This window comes from Thalia democratica, chromosome 6, assembly GCF_965202585.1.
Source record: "Thalia democratica chromosome 6, ktThaDemo2.hap1.1, whole genome shotgun sequence".
Classification (NCBI taxonomy): domain Eukaryota; kingdom Metazoa; phylum Chordata; class Thaliacea; order Salpida; family Salpidae; genus Thalia; species Thalia democratica.
In genome coordinates, this window is record NC_139170.1 from 6,405,391 (window position 1) to 6,422,251 (window position 16,861).

Below are 16,861 nucleotides of genomic sequence, written 5' to 3' on the forward strand. Positions count from 1 at the left end.
TATGTTACTATGACTTTTTTTAATTTGACCTTTGCCCACATAACGATAAACTTGTCTTGCATTGTATTAAAGATATATTACTGGATTTTTTGAGTAGGAATGACATTTCATGCCATAAGAATTTGAGGATTTGAAAATTCTTAATTGTTAAAATGTATAAAAGGAGGGTTGTTAAGACAACAAGTAATAAAGGTTAAAGCCATAGAGTACAACGGGCTCCTGAAGGAAGGCACAGACTAAACATGCAAAAATATTAATTTCATTTAAAATCATCCCTTGTGTTTTTCAAGCTATTAAATTATTGATTTGTGCAATGTTAAAATTTTTAGTTTTTTTTTTTAGAATTCTAAAATGCTTAAAAAAACGAGACTGCGAGAGGATGAGTTACCTTGCGAGAGGTTACTGTAATTAATTTTTACTGATTGGCGAATATGGGGTAAACATGATATACATTTTATTAATTATTTAATACTTAAGTTTTGAGTATTAAAACTTATTAATACTTAAGGTCCAGGGCTAATACGGTTTAGTTATCTTGGTGTATCATCTTTTTAATCAAGTTATTATTTAGATAAAACTGAAGGTAAAAAGTTATTAAAACAAACTATTTGAAGATTAAAAAAATAAGAATGTTTCTTTATCAGTGACAAACAAAATTTCAATGTAAAGATGTAGATATTTGAACTATATAACTAACTACATAGTATTGTAAAAATGACGCAGTTCTTACACTGAGTGTAAGAACTTTAATTATGCTTCAAAACTAAATAAAAAAGAAACGTCCTCGGGTGGGCTCGAACCACCAACCTTTCGATTAACAGTCGAACGCGCTAACCGATTGCGCCACGAAGACTTGTTGCAAAGCCTCATTATTTTATTTATAAACCAAAAAAAATTCAATACCAATTTAATACCTTAAAAATAGTTTGATAAATAAAAAATAATTATATAAGTTTTGTTACTTATTATTATTGTTCTGGGACTAATAAATGAATAAAAAACCAACTTTATTATATAAGTGGGCAAAAATCTCCCCGTCGGGGAATCGAACCCCGGTCGCCCGCGTGACAGGCGGGAATACTCACCACTATACTAACGAGGATGAAATGTGGCCAGTACGGGGATCGAACCCGCGACATTCGCGTTATTAGCACGACGCTATAACCAACTGAGCTAACCGGCCACACGTGCAGTAGACATTTCTTCGGTTTATATATCTGACTAGCGCATTATGACGTAATAATACCATCAACAATTATTTTGATAAAAATACTGTTCATGATAAGTACCATACATATAACTGTCAAGTCTTAAAATAACTTAATTTTATTAAACTTATGTTATGGTTCAAAGTTAATGATGTTTCACAACCTGTTTTCTTGTAAAATTACATAATTTAAATTCAAGTTCTAATAATACTTTTGGGTAACTACGTACACATATATCTAAACCTTGTTAGCTATTTATTTTAATTAATTTACAAACTAAAAATTTACTATGTGTGTTTACATTTAATTACGCTTATTTTTAATTGAATAAAACTGGTAAAATGTTAGTACACTTTCATTTTTAAAACAATTCATTCGAAATTTTCGGTGCTTTGTCTGAAAAAAACTGTAATATCACTTTAAAAATTAAAAGATACTTCTTTTTGTTACTTACTTTAATAAGTACTTATAAGTGTTTATACACTGTTACTATGAGTGTACAACTTTCTACCAATAAAAAGTAAACTTTTGATTAAAAACAAGTAAACGAATTTAATCGGTATTGAAATTTATTTACCAGTTATTATTGCAATTTTTTTAATTTGACTTGTAGCTTCAGCTAATTGATTTAATTTGTACTTGTTACATTTTTTTTAAAGAAACTGTTTCCAATATAGATAGTATTCGAATAAAATTGAGACTTATTTTACAAATGTAGTATGTTTTAAAACAATAAAATTACTTTTTATAAATTATCAACTAAATAGAATCCATTTAACTTTACATTTAAATACAAACAAGTTCTTCTATTTCTTTAATTTTTTAATTTCAACCAAACCATAATTTTACTGATTATCATGAATTAAAGTATGAGTATAGTTTATTAATTTTTTTTTTTAATATTAAAGTTAATCAACATTAAAAAAAAAGGAAGCCTGACAGGGGACTTGAACCCCTGACCGTTGGATTAAAAGTCCAACGCTCTACCGACTGAGCTAGCCAGGCTCATGCTGAAAACTTGAATGATGTGAATATAAAACTGACTATTACGTCACAATAGCCTAACTTTTAAGTTTTAAGGCTATAAAATGCAAGGTAACATAACTGTTATACCAGGGGTCGGCAGGCAGTTCGTGCTCGCGGGCCAAACTTTCAAGTTTAAAAATCTTTGCGGGCCGCAGTTTTAGTTTTAGTGACATTTGAATAGTCTATTGGTTTTACTTTTAGTCACAGATAAAAAACTGTTTTATTTTTATTAATTTCAAAAATTTAAATAAATTTTAGCTACACGTAGAGGGCCTATTAAAATTGTACGTTTTTGTTGGACTAAAATATAGTTCGATAATATACTTCATTCTTTGTAAAACGTCAACTATTTAAACACTTAATAAGTTTATTTAATTACTTTATTTTTATAGCTATTACTCAACTTTATATAAAACTAAGTTTTAAAACTGTTTATGGGTCACATTATACATATTTCATAATAACAACCACTTTTTCACAACTTTTAAAAAATACTTGATTTAGAAAATAATCGAATTAAATAACTTGCTCTCTTCGAAAAATTTAGAAATATTAAAACTAGTTAACTAAAGTAAATTCTAACTGTTTGTATTATAAACATTTAAAACTAATACTATAACTAATAAACTATAACTGCTGTAATAACTGTTATAATAAACTATAATTGCTAATAATCAACACAAACTAACAATAGATTTAACTGCGTTATAATTTAAGAAATTTTATGTGAACATTTTTCTAATACAATTTTAACTTAAACTAGTAAAAAACTGTATAAAAAAAAATTTTGATTTTAAACACTTTCAAAAAAATAAATTATTATAAATAACTCGGTATAATCCTGCTTTTAAATGAATTCCATAAAATACTAGATTTAAGATTTGATATAATTATATACAAAATTTTTACAAAAATCTTCTACTATATTAAAAAATTAAAAAACGGTTTTTTAATATTAACAATACAAAACTAAATAAAATTATTTGTTATTACTTTTATTATTATTGACTAAATTAAAGCACAACGATTAAAATAAAATAAAACAAAGATATCTATTTATTTAAAAGTAAATAAAAAGTAAACATAAGTATTAAAAAAAGACTAACACAGTTTCTCGACGGATTTTAAACTAGTTTCTTTTTCTGAGAGTTCCGTTGCGTCCGTTGTACGAAGGCAGGGTAAACTTATTTGGTTTGGAGAAAGACGACTGTCGAGATTTGATTGGTCAATAAACTTTTCACGTGACTGATCAAAACGCTTGCCTGATTGGCTGTTTGGCTTAACTAGCGATTCGGGAATTACTGGCGGAATGAATCTGAACAATATCGTAAAGTTTAGTTATCTATTAATTTTTTTTATAAAATTTCGTAAAACAAGTGATTTTTTTTTAATTTATCTGAATTATAATGTAATTGTGAGTTACATAAATAAAATAAAAAAATACTTATCAAAAAGTTAATTGAGCAATTTCTTAGTTTTCAACTCTTCTTTTAAATTAACAAAAAAAACATTTATTAATAATTATTTGATATATTTTTAGAAAACTCAATTCCGAAGGGCTACTTTAAAATTTAAGTTTTCATGTATAAGTATTACACAACATTTTTTTTTGGTGGTGAAGCAACAATAACTTTCTGCAATTTTTTTTTCAACAATTGTTACTATGGTTATTGAGGGGGGTTTGGAAAATGTTTAGTTTTTTTTTTCAAACCGGCGAACATTAGATGGTGGAAAGTTTTGAAAAGTCTGAATTGGTCTGAGTGGCAGGCACCATGTGTTCCGAAATTTCCGCTTGCTAATATTTTAATTTAATTAAACTTGTGTTGTTATTATTGGAACTGAGTTTTTTTCTAATTTAAGTATGGTGAATTAAAGATAATCCCAAATGATATGTAAATTCAAAAACGTCATTGGCTGGATTGGAACCTACGCGGGCTGCGTCTAATTAATTTCTGGTCAATCGCCTTAACCATTCGCCTACTACATCTTGTGGACGAGACCATACTTAAGTGTTTATATTGAACATTGGTTGAAAGTAGCTTACAAACAATTTTTGTACTTATACACAAAAAATAGTTTACTTGAATTTTGGGCAAAAAAAAACTGCACTTATAATTTTAACGATAAAATAATCTCATCAACAAACTGTTGTTGATCGAGTCCATCAGTAATTGTTAAACTATATAAGACAGTCTTAAGATTTACCATAAGCGTATATACTAATACCACAAAATAGAACTTTAATTACAGTTAAAAGATAATAAGTACAGGGTTGCCAAAGGTTTTTGACAAATTTTCTCCAGGGTTTCGCTTTCTTGCAGCATTTTAAAATTACATGTTTTAGGGTCTATTTTAGTTAAAAAATAAGTTTAACGTAAAAAACTGTGTTAAGTAGTATAATGACATTCATGAGATATCTTAAAACTTCTTTAAATATGTTTTTTAATAAAAAAAATTTTTGATGATGACAAAAAAATTTACCTATAGATAGATTATTTGTGTCAAATCGAAATTTTACTACCTAACATGAAAAAATTGTTAATATCTCCAGGTTTTAAGTGACTTTTGTTTAAAATTTCAGGTTTTTCCTAAATTTCTCAAATTCTAAGTTTTTTAGCCTAAATTGTCAAATTCCAGGACTCCAGGTTTTTTTTTAAAACCCTATAGTTATACATAATACACTCCAAAATTTAAATTATTATTGTATTAAAAACTATACAGCTCAAACCAACGAACATTTAAAAAAATCTACTGACAATTTATAATTAAAAGTTTTATATGTTAAATCCGGAAAAATATTGCTTTGTCAGCTTATAAAAAAAGACATAAAAGAATTTGAATAGTAGAATTATTTCAGCTATCTTCAGCAAAGCTAATATGTTTTCGTTTTAACATCATTTATAAGCAAAACGAATATAATATAATGATTTAGCAAATTAGTATGAATACATTTAAAATAAACTTTTATTTAACTTGCATTCAGTTTAAAGAAAATAAAACATAATTTTTATTTCCATTTAGAGCAAAAAAATTTGGAATTATAATTAAAATATATGTACATTTTTTAATAGAAAAATAGTACTACATAAGTTTTTACTTGATTAAAACAAACTTATTTTATTATTTATAACCAAAAACAATATATGTTTACTAGTAATAAGTATAACTAGTAATTATTATAGTTAAGTGTGAAAACTACTTTAATTTTCTTTAACATAAATAATTGCTAATTATTCTATAAATATAATCTCAGCTAAAATGCTCTTATTTATGAATATTTATGAACAATGAAAAAATACAATGCAGTTTGCTTTTACGGATTAAAAGTAAACAAAACAAGTTTATTTTACTACATATTACTACTTTTAGCAGCATTTCGTTAACAGACACCATCACTAAGTAGCAATATAAGTTTATAAACGCTACAATGCCCGCATTTCCACAAGCATTGTTGGTTCAGTGGTAGAATTCTCGCCTGCCACGCGGGAGGCCCGGGTTCGATTCACGGACAATGCACTTTTGACCAAAATATTTTGACTTGAAATAAAAATTATTAAGCAATAAGATTTTTTAGCTTGTATGATGCTAGAAATTAATTCGAATAACTATATTCTTTACAAAGCTTTCTATGACTACAACAAATAAGTCTTTATCTAGTTTTTTTATTCTTCGCCCAGTTATTAAAAACAACCAGCTTGTTTTAAATAAAGTTATAATAAAGGTACTGTTTTTGGCCTTAATAACACTATACAAATAAAAAATAATTTCCAGGGTTGTAACCAAACGGTAAAAAGAGTGCGCCCAACGTGGGGCTCGAACCCACGACCGTTGGATTAAGAGTCCAACGCTCTACCGACTGAGCTAGCCGGGCACACTGTCAATTAACTTTATGCATTTTATAAAGCCTTTGTGACGATACTATGACGTAATGACCATTTAATTGACGTTCAAAAAGGGCTCGTCCGGGATTTGAACCCGGGACCTCTCGCACCCAAAGCGAGAATCATACCCCTAGACCAACGAGCCACTTGTCAGGATAAGTCTTCCTTGGTTTCTATATCTAACAGGTGTTATGACGTTGTATTGAGAATATTGCCCAGGGTATTTGTCAAAATCATTGTTTTATTTATAGTTGAAGCCAGTTTTTTTTGTTTGTTTGAATGTAACTAATAGTGGTAGTCGTTACAGCTTATAGTGTCTACTAAAAATTTCAGCATAGTTTATGTGTGTACCAAATACTTATTTTCTATATAACTTAAAATGAATTAACTGAAATTTTCATTCTCATTTAATTAAAAGGTTATACAAAAACAGACTGTAATATATAGTGATATACTTATGAGTTTATGATTTACTTTCAAGCCTTATTTTTAATGCAAACATAATTGTTATTAAGGGTGAAATTTACCATTTTACTTACATTTAAGACAACTGGCTTGAAAGTAAATCATAAACTCATAAGTATATCACTATATATTACAGTCTGTTTTTGTATAACCTTTTAATTAAATGAGAATGAAAATTTCAGTTAATTCATTTTAAGTTATATAGAAAATAAGTATTTGGTACACACATAAACTATGCTGAAATTTTTAGTAGACACTATAAGCTGTAACGACTACCACTATTAGTTACATTCAAACAAACAAAAAAAACTGGCTTCAACTATAAATAAAACAATGATTTTGACAAATACCCTGGGCAATATTCTCAATACAACGTCATAATACCTGTTAGATATAGAAACCAAGGAAGACTTATACTGACAAGTGGCTCGTTGGTCTAGGGGTATGATTCTCGCTTTGGGTGCGAGAGGTCCCGGGTTCAAATCCCGGACGAGCCCTTTTTGAACGTCAATTAAATGGTCATTACGTCATAGTATCGTCACAAAGGCTTTATAAAATGCATAAAGTTAATTGACAGTGTGCCCGGCTAGCTCAGTCGGTAGAGCGTTGGACTCTTAATCCAACGGTCGTGGGTTCGAGCCCCACGGTGGCGCACTCTTTTTACCGTTTGGTTACAACCCTGGAAATTATTTTTTATTTGTATAGTGTTATTAAGGCCAAAAACAGTACCTTTATTATAACTTTATTTAAAACAAGCTGGTTGTTTTTAATAACTGGGCGAAGAATAAAAAAACTAGATAAAGACTTATTTGTTGTAGTCATAGAAAGCTTTGTAAAGAATATAGTTATTCGAATTAATTTCTAGCATCATACAAGCTAAAAAATCTTATTGCTTAATAATTTTTATTTCAAGTCAAAATATTTTGGTCAAAAGTGCAATGTCCGGGAATCGAACCCGGGCCTCCCGCGTGGCAGGCGAGAATTCTACCACTGAACCAACAATGCTTGTGGAAATAGGGGCATTGTAGCGTTTATAAACTTATATTGCTACTTAGTGATGGTGTCTGTTAACGAAATGCTGCTAAAAGTAGTAATATGTAGTAAGATAAATCTTTTTTATTTTACTCAGGGTTGCCACTCGTTTTTTCAAAAAATTTTCCATGTTTTTAAATTTCTTCCAGGTTTTTAAAAGTACACATCTTTGGGTTTATCTTTAGTTTAAAGTTAAGTTTGAAATAAAAAACTTTGTTAAATAGTATAAAAGCATTGAAAAGATACTGTAAAGCTACTTTAAATATGTTTTTTAATAAAAAAAAATTTGATGATGAAAACATTTTTATTTATATGATAGATTTATTGAGTAAAATTGAAGGTTTTATAAACTCCATAAAGTTATTTCTACCACTGAACCAACAATGTTTGTGGAAGTGAGGGCATTATTGCGTTCATAAAATCAAAATGCTACTTAGTGATGGTTTCTGTTAACGAAATGCTGCTAAAAGTAGTAATATGTAGTAAGATAAATATTTTTTATTTTACTCAGGTAAAGTAAATTGAAATTTTACTACTGAACATGTGAAATTTCTCAAATTCCAGGTTTTTTCAGATTTCCAGGTAAAGTGTTTCCATGTTTTTTAATTTTTTCTAAGTTTTTAAATAAAAGTACACATTTTAGGGTTTATTTTTAGTTTAAAGTTAAGTTTGAAGTAAAAAACTGTGTTAAATAGTATATAAACATTGAAAAGATACTGAAAGCTACTTAAAAAAAATTTTGATGATGAAAACCTTTTTATTTATATGATAGATTTATTGATTCAAATTTAAATTTCACTACTGAACATGTGAAAATTTTTAAAATTCCAGGTTTTTCCAGATTTTTTTATTGAATTTTGTTTAAAATTTCAGGTTTTTCAGTTTATTTTTGCCTAAATTGTCTAATTCCAGGCTTTTTCAGGTTTCCAGGTAAAGTGGCAACCCTGTTTACTTCTAATTGATATTTTTTTGTAAAATCAACTATATTGTAACTTTCTTTATTCAAATCCAAGAGCATTTTACTTTGACTGACCTATAATTCTATTTATAATAAGATTAGCAATTGTTTATGCTAACTAAACGACAACAGTAATCATTCTGAATACAAATTAAATAAAAATTTAAAGAACAACAATTAAAATAAAAGTATTACTTTCATATTATATAAAGTTTAAATATGTTCTGCATTTTTTAAACTTTAATCCTTTTATAAATATATAAAATTATTGAGTTCAACCTAAAAAAAAACAATCAAATATATAGACTGTTTAAATTTTAAAAGTTATAAAGCTTTAAGCTGTAACGTCAATTTAAAATTGATAGTGTTTTGGTAAAAAATATAAGTAAGCTATGCGTACTACAAAACTTTCTGTGAGTATGACAATTAAAACTTAAACTATTACAAAAAAACTTTTAATCAAAGTAAAAAGGGACTTTGTTTTTAGTTATTAATTTCATCTGTATTATATTTTACTTAAATTTTTTTAAACAAATTTAAATTTTTAAGTAGTCTTAGTTCAAAAAAAAAAGTTATAAATTTAAACTTACTCAAAATAATTTTTAGGAGAAGCATTTTCTTTTTGAAAACCGAAGTTTTCATAATTTCCTAGTTTATACACAAAATAATTCTGAAAAGAAACATAAACCATAAAAACTAAACATACAACAATTGTTTAATTTTAAAACCTGAATTTATTCTATTGCTTTGTTTTATCACAAAAACTATTTTAAAAATGTTATTAAAACAATACTATTTATAACTGTTGACTCAAAAGAAGTACAAAATGACAATGTAAAAAAAATACTTTACTTTGTTCTACTAGCAAACATTAAATTAATTTTTAATTTACTTTATATTACTTTTTTTTTATACAAAAATTTGACTGAATTTTACAAAAAAAAAAGAGCCATATTTAAATTGTAAGTAATGAAAGTGTAAAAATTAATTGTAAGCTAAAGCATCATAAACTTATCTGTCTAATATAAATACTAATAAAATATTTATAAATGAACCTTGTTTATATATCAAGCTAATTAATGGATAACTGCAGCTAAATAAAAATTTTTATAGCACCTTTTTTAATAATAATATCTATAAATCAATGAAAATTTTAATTTACATCATGTAATAAGGACAATTTTATCATATATAATAATTTGTCTTAATAAACATGACAAACATTATTAAAGGCAAGCAAACTTTTTAAAAAATACGTGACAGGAGCGGGATTCGAACCCGCGCCTACAATGTAGACTGCGACCTGAACGCAGCGCCTTAGACCACTCGGCCATCCTGCCAGTTGACAATTAGCGTGTTAACGGGTATATATATATATATATATATATATATATAAAGTTTATTTAAAGATGCAAAACTCAAAAGACTCGAGTTTCGTGACTATTCACTCATCAGCTTTATTAATATTAATAAAGCCCTCAAAGTGGGCTCAGTGTGAAAAATTTAATTTATTAACTTAAATAACTTATATATATATATATATATAATAAGGTTTTTGTTCAAACTTGAACACCTTCTACAGAGGAAACTTGGAGTGCTTTTAAATAATTTATTGAAAAAGTACGATAAAACTTTATGAAACATATGTACCAGTATTTTCAAAATTGTACTTTTTCAATAAATTAGATATATATATATATATATAACCATATATGAATGCATAAATGATTTTTATTGTTGTTTATAATTCTATTATAATAATCAACAATTAACTTATCAAAGTTAATAAAAAACAAAAAAAAAACTTAATACATTTTAATTTAACCAGCTGTTTGACTTAAAGTTTAAATAGAAAAATTCAATCTATTTTAAACTTTAAACAATCAAGTTTTTCATTAAGTTTTTTATATAAAGAAACAACTATTTTCATAAAAACAACCTCAAATATCCAATTTTCTAATTCATCTTAATACAATTTAATCCACAATCAGATTTATATTTTGCTTGTATATTTTTATTTTTTAAACTAAACATATCAACTGTAAAACACTGGAAACAAAAAAATATGATTTATTTTCAATCATTGCTAATAAATAAGCTAAACTTTACATACTTAAAAAGATTGGTACAAAATCTATTTTAGCATTATGGTGTAACAAATGTTTAAAATCGCAGCTAAAATCATTGATTTTTAAGAATAAGTATTTTTTTATCATACTAACTTAACTACTAGCATAAGGTGCTAAAGTAGATACATATACATATTTTTAAAAATAATTTGTGGCTTACACAATTCAAAAGTTATTACTATTGTGTTACAAATACACAGTGCTTCAATACTTAGTTCAAATTGACTTAAGCTTGTGTTCCTTTTGGTAAATGCGAAAAAACGTTATTGAAACAAGAGTAATTCAATCAAGCCCGAATTTTAAAATGTATATACGGCTCAGAATTAAATTACTAAAGCACAAAATAAACAATTTTAATAGATAATTTAAAACAAAACAATACTTTATTTTTTTAGAGCACAAAAAAATCAATGTCAACCTACTTTAGTGGTAAATTATTGTTTTAATAATTATTGGTTATAAAAATTTTAATAAATGAAAAAAGGTGCTCCCGGTGAGGCTCGAACTCACAACCTCCGCATTTCTCCGATACTATCATATAAGTACGGCGCGCTAACCGATTGCGCCACGGGAGCTACGCTTGGGAAGGCAAAGTAGAGAATATAAATGTCAAACTTTTTAAGCGCAGTAATATAGTTCAATTCATAAGCTCAAATTTTTCTACTTATTGTTTAAATTAGTTTTTACTAATGTAAAACTTAAATTAAACATTTTACATCTACTGCATATCGAAAAACAATCTAGTTAAATTACTTTCGCCTAAAACTTATCAGAATAACTAAAGAGAATATAACTCAAAATGTAAAATATTATTTTTACGTAATTATAGGAAATTTGTGTAGAATGAAAGTTTAAGCTTGAGTTCAATTGATAAAATAAATTTTTTTTTTTTAATGTTAGAAACTTTTAAAAACTAAATTAAAAATTGTGTTGTTAAATTAATAAAATGTTGGGTTTTTCGGTAAGTTAAAATATATTTTATTATTAAACATTTTATTACATTTTTCTTAATATAAGTATTTATAGTTTTTAAATTTAGTTTTACAGTTTTAGTACATTCAAACATTTAAACAGTAAACGTTTGATAATAAATTTAATTTAATTTAAGCTTTAAACTTAGACCAAGAAAATTTTTCATTTTCTACAACTTCCTTATTTAATTCAAATACATTTTAAATGTTATGGTAGTATATTTTTTAGTTTAATTTTACCTTAACATTTCAAATAAATTGTTTTTCAAATGCAGTCATAAATTTAACATTATAAAAATACATTTTAACTAGTTGTTTCTAGAACACAGAAAAAAAAGTGTAAAATCAGTTTATTTAATTAAATACCTTTTTACCGTATAACTTATAGTTTAAGCTTAATTTAACTTTTTTACATAAATAAAATATCAGTTATTTTTATACTGATAACAAAAGGATGTTAAAGATACTATCAGGGTTGCCAGAAAAAAATTTGAAAATTCTTTTTCAGGTATTCTGAATTTCTTGAAAGTTTTTTAAAGAACAAGCTTTTTGCCCATTTTATGCATAAAAATAAATTTAAGGTAAAAATAGTCTTAAATAGTATAACACCATAGAAAAGATTTATTAAAACTATCTTAAATGTGTTTCTTGATAAGAAAATATAAGAAATAAAAACTTCTATATATAGGACAGATTTTATATGTCTAATCGAAGCTCTAACACTTTAATTGTAAAAATAGTCTAAAATGCCAGGTCTTTTAGTGATTTTTGCTAAAAATTTCAAGTTTTTCTAGGATTCCAGATTATTTGCAACCCTAGACTATTTAATTATTAACATCCACAAAATACTTGGCTCATTGCCTAATTAAGTTGGTTATAGCGAAATGAACCTTAAAATAAGTAATGCTGAATCAATGTAAAAAACTACAGTATATGTTAATGTATATATATATATTGTAGTTATAAATATTAAGAGATAATATAAAGATAAAAATGTTGTTTAAACAGAAAACTTAAGTAGCTGGTTTACACACCACTTGAGCTTTTTTAAAGCAAATAAAATTAACTTATTTAGTTTTTAATAAAAATAATCTATACTTTAAAAATTAAATCTATAAAAGACTCTCAAGAAAAACCCAAAATTTAAGTACTACCAAGAATACCAAGATTCTTTAGGCTAGTTAACTCAAGGTTAAATATTTTTCTGAAGTAGTATTAAATAGAGCACTATAATCTTTTTTATATTTGTTAATGAAAGTACTTTAAAATATATTTTAAAATAAATCCGTAATTTTTTTTTAGAGTTAAGTAAGAAAATACATAATGTTAAAAATAGTCTGCTTTAACAACTGTAAAAGGAGATAGAACTTTTTTTTTTGTTTTTTGCAAGTTTTTTAAAAATTTTAAAAATCTAGTCTCAATATTTATTATCAATTCTATAAACTGGGATATACCGATAACTATGAAAAATTAATATATGTGACAACAACTAAAAAGAAAATTAGTAAATATGAGAACTAATTTTCCATTTAATTACTTTAAACTAAATGAAACATTTTTTGACACTTTTATAAATTATTTAAAAAAATATAAATAAGACTCAAACTTTCAGAACAATAAATATTTTATGCTTATTTCATCAGTTATATACTAAGCAATAAAAAGAAAACTTTAAGTCAAGCTTAAATAGTGAAATGTAATCAACGTAAAAGTAATAATAATAAAGCAAACGAATATTAACAATTCATAAGTACTTCTAATTACAATGCAACTAAAAAATTAATAAAACATAGTAACAACTTATAAAACAATTTAAGAAAACAACGTTAAGTTTTACAAATTTTTGAGAAATAGTCAGTTTTGTAAAATTATTTCCATAGAAACTAATGAAATAAATAAAAAAGACTAATTTTAACATCAAGGACATAGAGGGGTCAACCTTGTTTTTTACAAGTTGATCTTACTTTTCAGAACTTTATTTGAGCTATCAGACATTTTTACTTTTAACAGCTTGAAAAAATCAATGTAACTTTTGAGATATGAGCGATCAAAGTCTATGTGCTCAATAGGTTCCTAGTGGATGGCACAAACAAAAACGCAAAAATGACTATTTCACTAGTAATCTATCTTCTCTACATTTTTAAACCAATTTTCTTCAAATTTTCACAGAAGTTCCATTACTAATATCTAAATTGATTCAATGCAGGAACTTCTTCAATTTTTAAAAACAAATTTTTATAGAAAAGAACACATAAATTTTTGTATTTTTTATCAAAAACTTTCTTTCAATATTTTTCCCAAATCACAGAATTCAAATTCTTTTAATAAAATATAAAAGAAACGTTTCCTTAAAATTCAAGTTCTCTAGCTCACAAAATGAAGACAAAAATATTTTTTGTGATTATTTCAAATTGCCAAGAAAATTGACAATAAAAAAATTACAGTCCATATGTTCTATAGAAGTTTTTTTACAGATACATCTATTTATAGCTGTACATCTTAAATCTCTTGTGTTGTATAAAAACTGGCTTATAGTTTATACTTATAGCTTTGATACAACAACCAATTAGTAAAAAAGTGTTGGACCACCTCCATGCCCACCCTTTACTTCAAAAAAAAAAGTCTATACTCTTTAAAGTTTGTGCTAATACCTTAAGTTTTTGGATAATTTTCTTTTATTAAAAATTGTAATGTAACGTTTAATATGTTATAGTTAATGTTTTTGTAAATGTAGAGATTTGAAAATTTTTAATATTTTAAATAAGTATAAAAAAAACCAATCACTACTGTTTGTATCTTATAAACATTAGACTAAAAAAAAATTAAAGCAGTTGCTTAAACATGTATATAATATATTTCAATTAAATAGTCTTTTTTCACATTTTAGCTTGTTTCTTTCAAAAAAACTTAAGTGAAAAGCTATTATCAATTGTACCTCAAAACTTACCTTGGTTTTTTAAATTAATAAAATGCAACGCGTAGCTTGGTAAAAAACTTAGATGCTATAGAAATTTTTTAAAGAAATATCTTACCATATTAAAGGTCTTAAAAATAAATATCACTATGAATAAAAAATAAATTCGAGGTAGTACTTTGAATGAAAGGAAAAATAAAAATTTTTTATAAACATTGGCACTCATGTGTAAGCTTTATTTCAAAAATTCAGAACAAAAGGAAATAATTTTAATTTTAGGATAATTAGCTTAGCTAAAAGTTTCTTATGCTAGAGTATGAAAATGAAATAACAGTTGTTAATTTTTTTCAATTTTTTTAAACTAACTAAAAATCTACCTTTTCATTAATTTCTTTAAAAACTAAATTAAATTTTATAAAATATTTGTCATTTAAAAAAACGAAAAAAACTGTATTGCAAATATTCAAAAAAATTGTGCTTGGTGACCAAGTGTAAAAAATGATAATTTTATTGCTCTTTTTTATATTAATTTACTTAATACTAAAAATATCTTCAGAGTAATTGTTAGTTTTTTAGTGAAATTAGACTAAAAAAAAATTAATTGATTACAATTGCTAGAAAACTACAGATGATAAACTTTTTAAAAAAGCAGTCTTTTTTTGCCCTATTAATTTATTCTTTCTATAACTATGTACTGATTTGTATATTCCTACTTTGTACCGTTATATCTCAAAAAATTATTTGAATTTTGAAAATTGTAGAGAATAATTGCTAGCTGAAATAAAGATATTTTAAATAAGATTAACTTGTATAGCAAGTTTCTTACCCCCATGGCCTTAACAAATATTCAACAAAATAATTGATGTTATTATAAAGTAAGATGTTTTACTTAAAACTCAACTTGCTGTAAAAACTTAAAATAATCTTGATATTAGCCAAGTATTGTTATTATCAAATTATTTTTTATTTTACTTTAACTTAAGCTAATGAAAGATTATTAATTATACATTTTTGACACAACTTTTTATAAAATCCATCAGACAATAAACTAAATGTTTTTTTTTAGACTTCAAAACAGTTTTGCTTGGCATTCAAAATTCAGCAGGTGTTGCTTTAAAACAAGCAAAAAATAGATCTGACCCAGCAACAAAAATACTGATTTGCAATAAATGTTTTAATTTAAGGCCATGGAGAAGTCAATCTTTTTTTTTACAAACTGACCTTATTTTGTAGAGTTTTATCTGAACTGTCAGACAAATTTCAACCGCTTACACAAAACTGGAAGTGAGTAACTTTTGAGATATAAGCAACCAAAGTAAGGGACTTCAGTAGGTTCTTTATGGAAGGGCAAATAAAAAATGCAAATAAAGACTACTTCACTAAAAATCTATCTTCTTTTTTATTTTTTAAGTAATCTTTCTCAAGTTTTCACAAAATTCATATTATTAATATCTATAAAGATTGAAATTTTTCAACTTTGAGTGAAAAAAATACTAAAAAATCTACTTTTTTTTAAATCTAAAATTAATATTTTTTGATATTTAAAAAAACCCAATTTACTAAGTATTTTTAATCATAAAAGAACTTTTTCCTGGAAATTTGAGGTCTTTAGCTCTTTTCTTATAATAAATTGACCCTGAAATTTGAGATATGTACGTTTGTATTGGTAACTTTTTACAAAAACATCTTTACCTCAAAAACTAAAAAAAAATATTCTATAAAAACTGACTTGTAGTTTAGGAGAGAATGTTAATTTTTGTATTAATGCTCTTAATTGTGTTATTAGTTTACAGTAAAGTTAATAAATAAATTTCATAGCTGTTTTGCTTTTAAAACCTTTTTTGATAACACATTATTTTTTCATAGTTTTGCAACCTGCAAAGACTATCTAAAGCCAAAAACTTATTCTGATCAATCTTGCCTAACAAGTAGAAAAATTGGCCACCGCTATTTAGAGCAATTTTTGTACTTCTCAAAGTGATACCAACAAAGTTTTTTTTTAACAGAGAGAAATATGTTGAATTATTTATAGCTATAAATAAATGTTAAGTATTACAAAGGAAGGTAAACTTACAAATGATGTAACATTCTTACCCTGAATACATTTACTGTTGTAAATGTTTAAGTACAAAAAATGTAAGCTTGGAATAAGACTTAAAATTTATGTTACTAAACAAGCATAAACTTTTGTAACAGCTAGAATGTTAATTAATTTAAGTTGTACTATTTGTAAGTACCAAATATTATAAACAAATAGATTTTTTCATTGAAACTTTG

At 25.5% G+C, this 16,861-nt stretch overlaps 10 non-coding genes across 10 annotated transcripts; 2 read left to right on the forward strand and 8 right to left on the reverse strand.

Moving 5' to 3' along the window:
• Positions 1 to 779: 779 nt before the first annotated feature.
• On the reverse strand, positions 780 to 853 carry Trnan-guu (transfer RNA asparagine (anticodon GUU)). Its single transcript has one exon. It is a non-coding gene; the product is annotated as a tRNA-Asn (tRNA).
• A 177-nt stretch (positions 854 to 1,030) lies between these two features.
• On the reverse strand, positions 1,031 to 1,102 carry Trnad-guc (transfer RNA aspartic acid (anticodon GUC)). Its single transcript has one exon. It is a non-coding gene; the product is annotated as a tRNA-Asp (tRNA).
• Positions 1,103 to 2,140: 1,038 nt separating this feature from the next.
• On the reverse strand, positions 2,141 to 2,213 carry Trnak-uuu (transfer RNA lysine (anticodon UUU)). The gene has a single exon. It is a non-coding gene; the product is annotated as a tRNA-Lys (tRNA).
• A 3,466-nt stretch (positions 2,214 to 5,679) lies between these two features.
• Positions 5,680 to 5,750, forward strand: Trnag-gcc (transfer RNA glycine (anticodon GCC)). The gene has a single exon. It is a non-coding gene; the product is annotated as a tRNA-Gly (tRNA).
• A 282-nt stretch (positions 5,751 to 6,032) lies between these two features.
• Trnak-cuu (transfer RNA lysine (anticodon CUU)) lies at positions 6,033 to 6,105 on the reverse strand. Its single transcript has one exon. It is a non-coding gene; the product is annotated as a tRNA-Lys (tRNA).
• Positions 6,106 to 6,188: 83 nt separating this feature from the next.
• Positions 6,189 to 6,260, reverse strand: Trnap-ugg (transfer RNA proline (anticodon UGG)). The gene has a single exon. It is a non-coding gene; the product is annotated as a tRNA-Pro (tRNA).
• Positions 6,261 to 7,005: 745 nt separating this feature from the next.
• Trnap-ugg (transfer RNA proline (anticodon UGG)) lies at positions 7,006 to 7,077 on the forward strand. Its single transcript has one exon. It is a non-coding gene; the product is annotated as a tRNA-Pro (tRNA).
• A 437-nt stretch (positions 7,078 to 7,514) lies between these two features.
• On the reverse strand, positions 7,515 to 7,585 carry Trnag-gcc (transfer RNA glycine (anticodon GCC)). Its single transcript has one exon. It is a non-coding gene; the product is annotated as a tRNA-Gly (tRNA).
• Positions 7,586 to 9,827: 2,242 nt separating this feature from the next.
• On the reverse strand, positions 9,828 to 9,910 carry Trnal-cag (transfer RNA leucine (anticodon CAG)). The gene has a single exon. It is a non-coding gene; the product is annotated as a tRNA-Leu (tRNA).
• A 1,274-nt stretch (positions 9,911 to 11,184) lies between these two features.
• Trnai-uau (transfer RNA isoleucine (anticodon UAU)) lies at positions 11,185 to 11,274 on the reverse strand. The gene is given in 2 exon segments: positions 11,185 to 11,220; positions 11,237 to 11,274. It is a non-coding gene; the product is annotated as a tRNA-Ile (tRNA).
• Between the last annotated feature and the right edge of the window lie 5,587 nt (positions 11,275 to 16,861).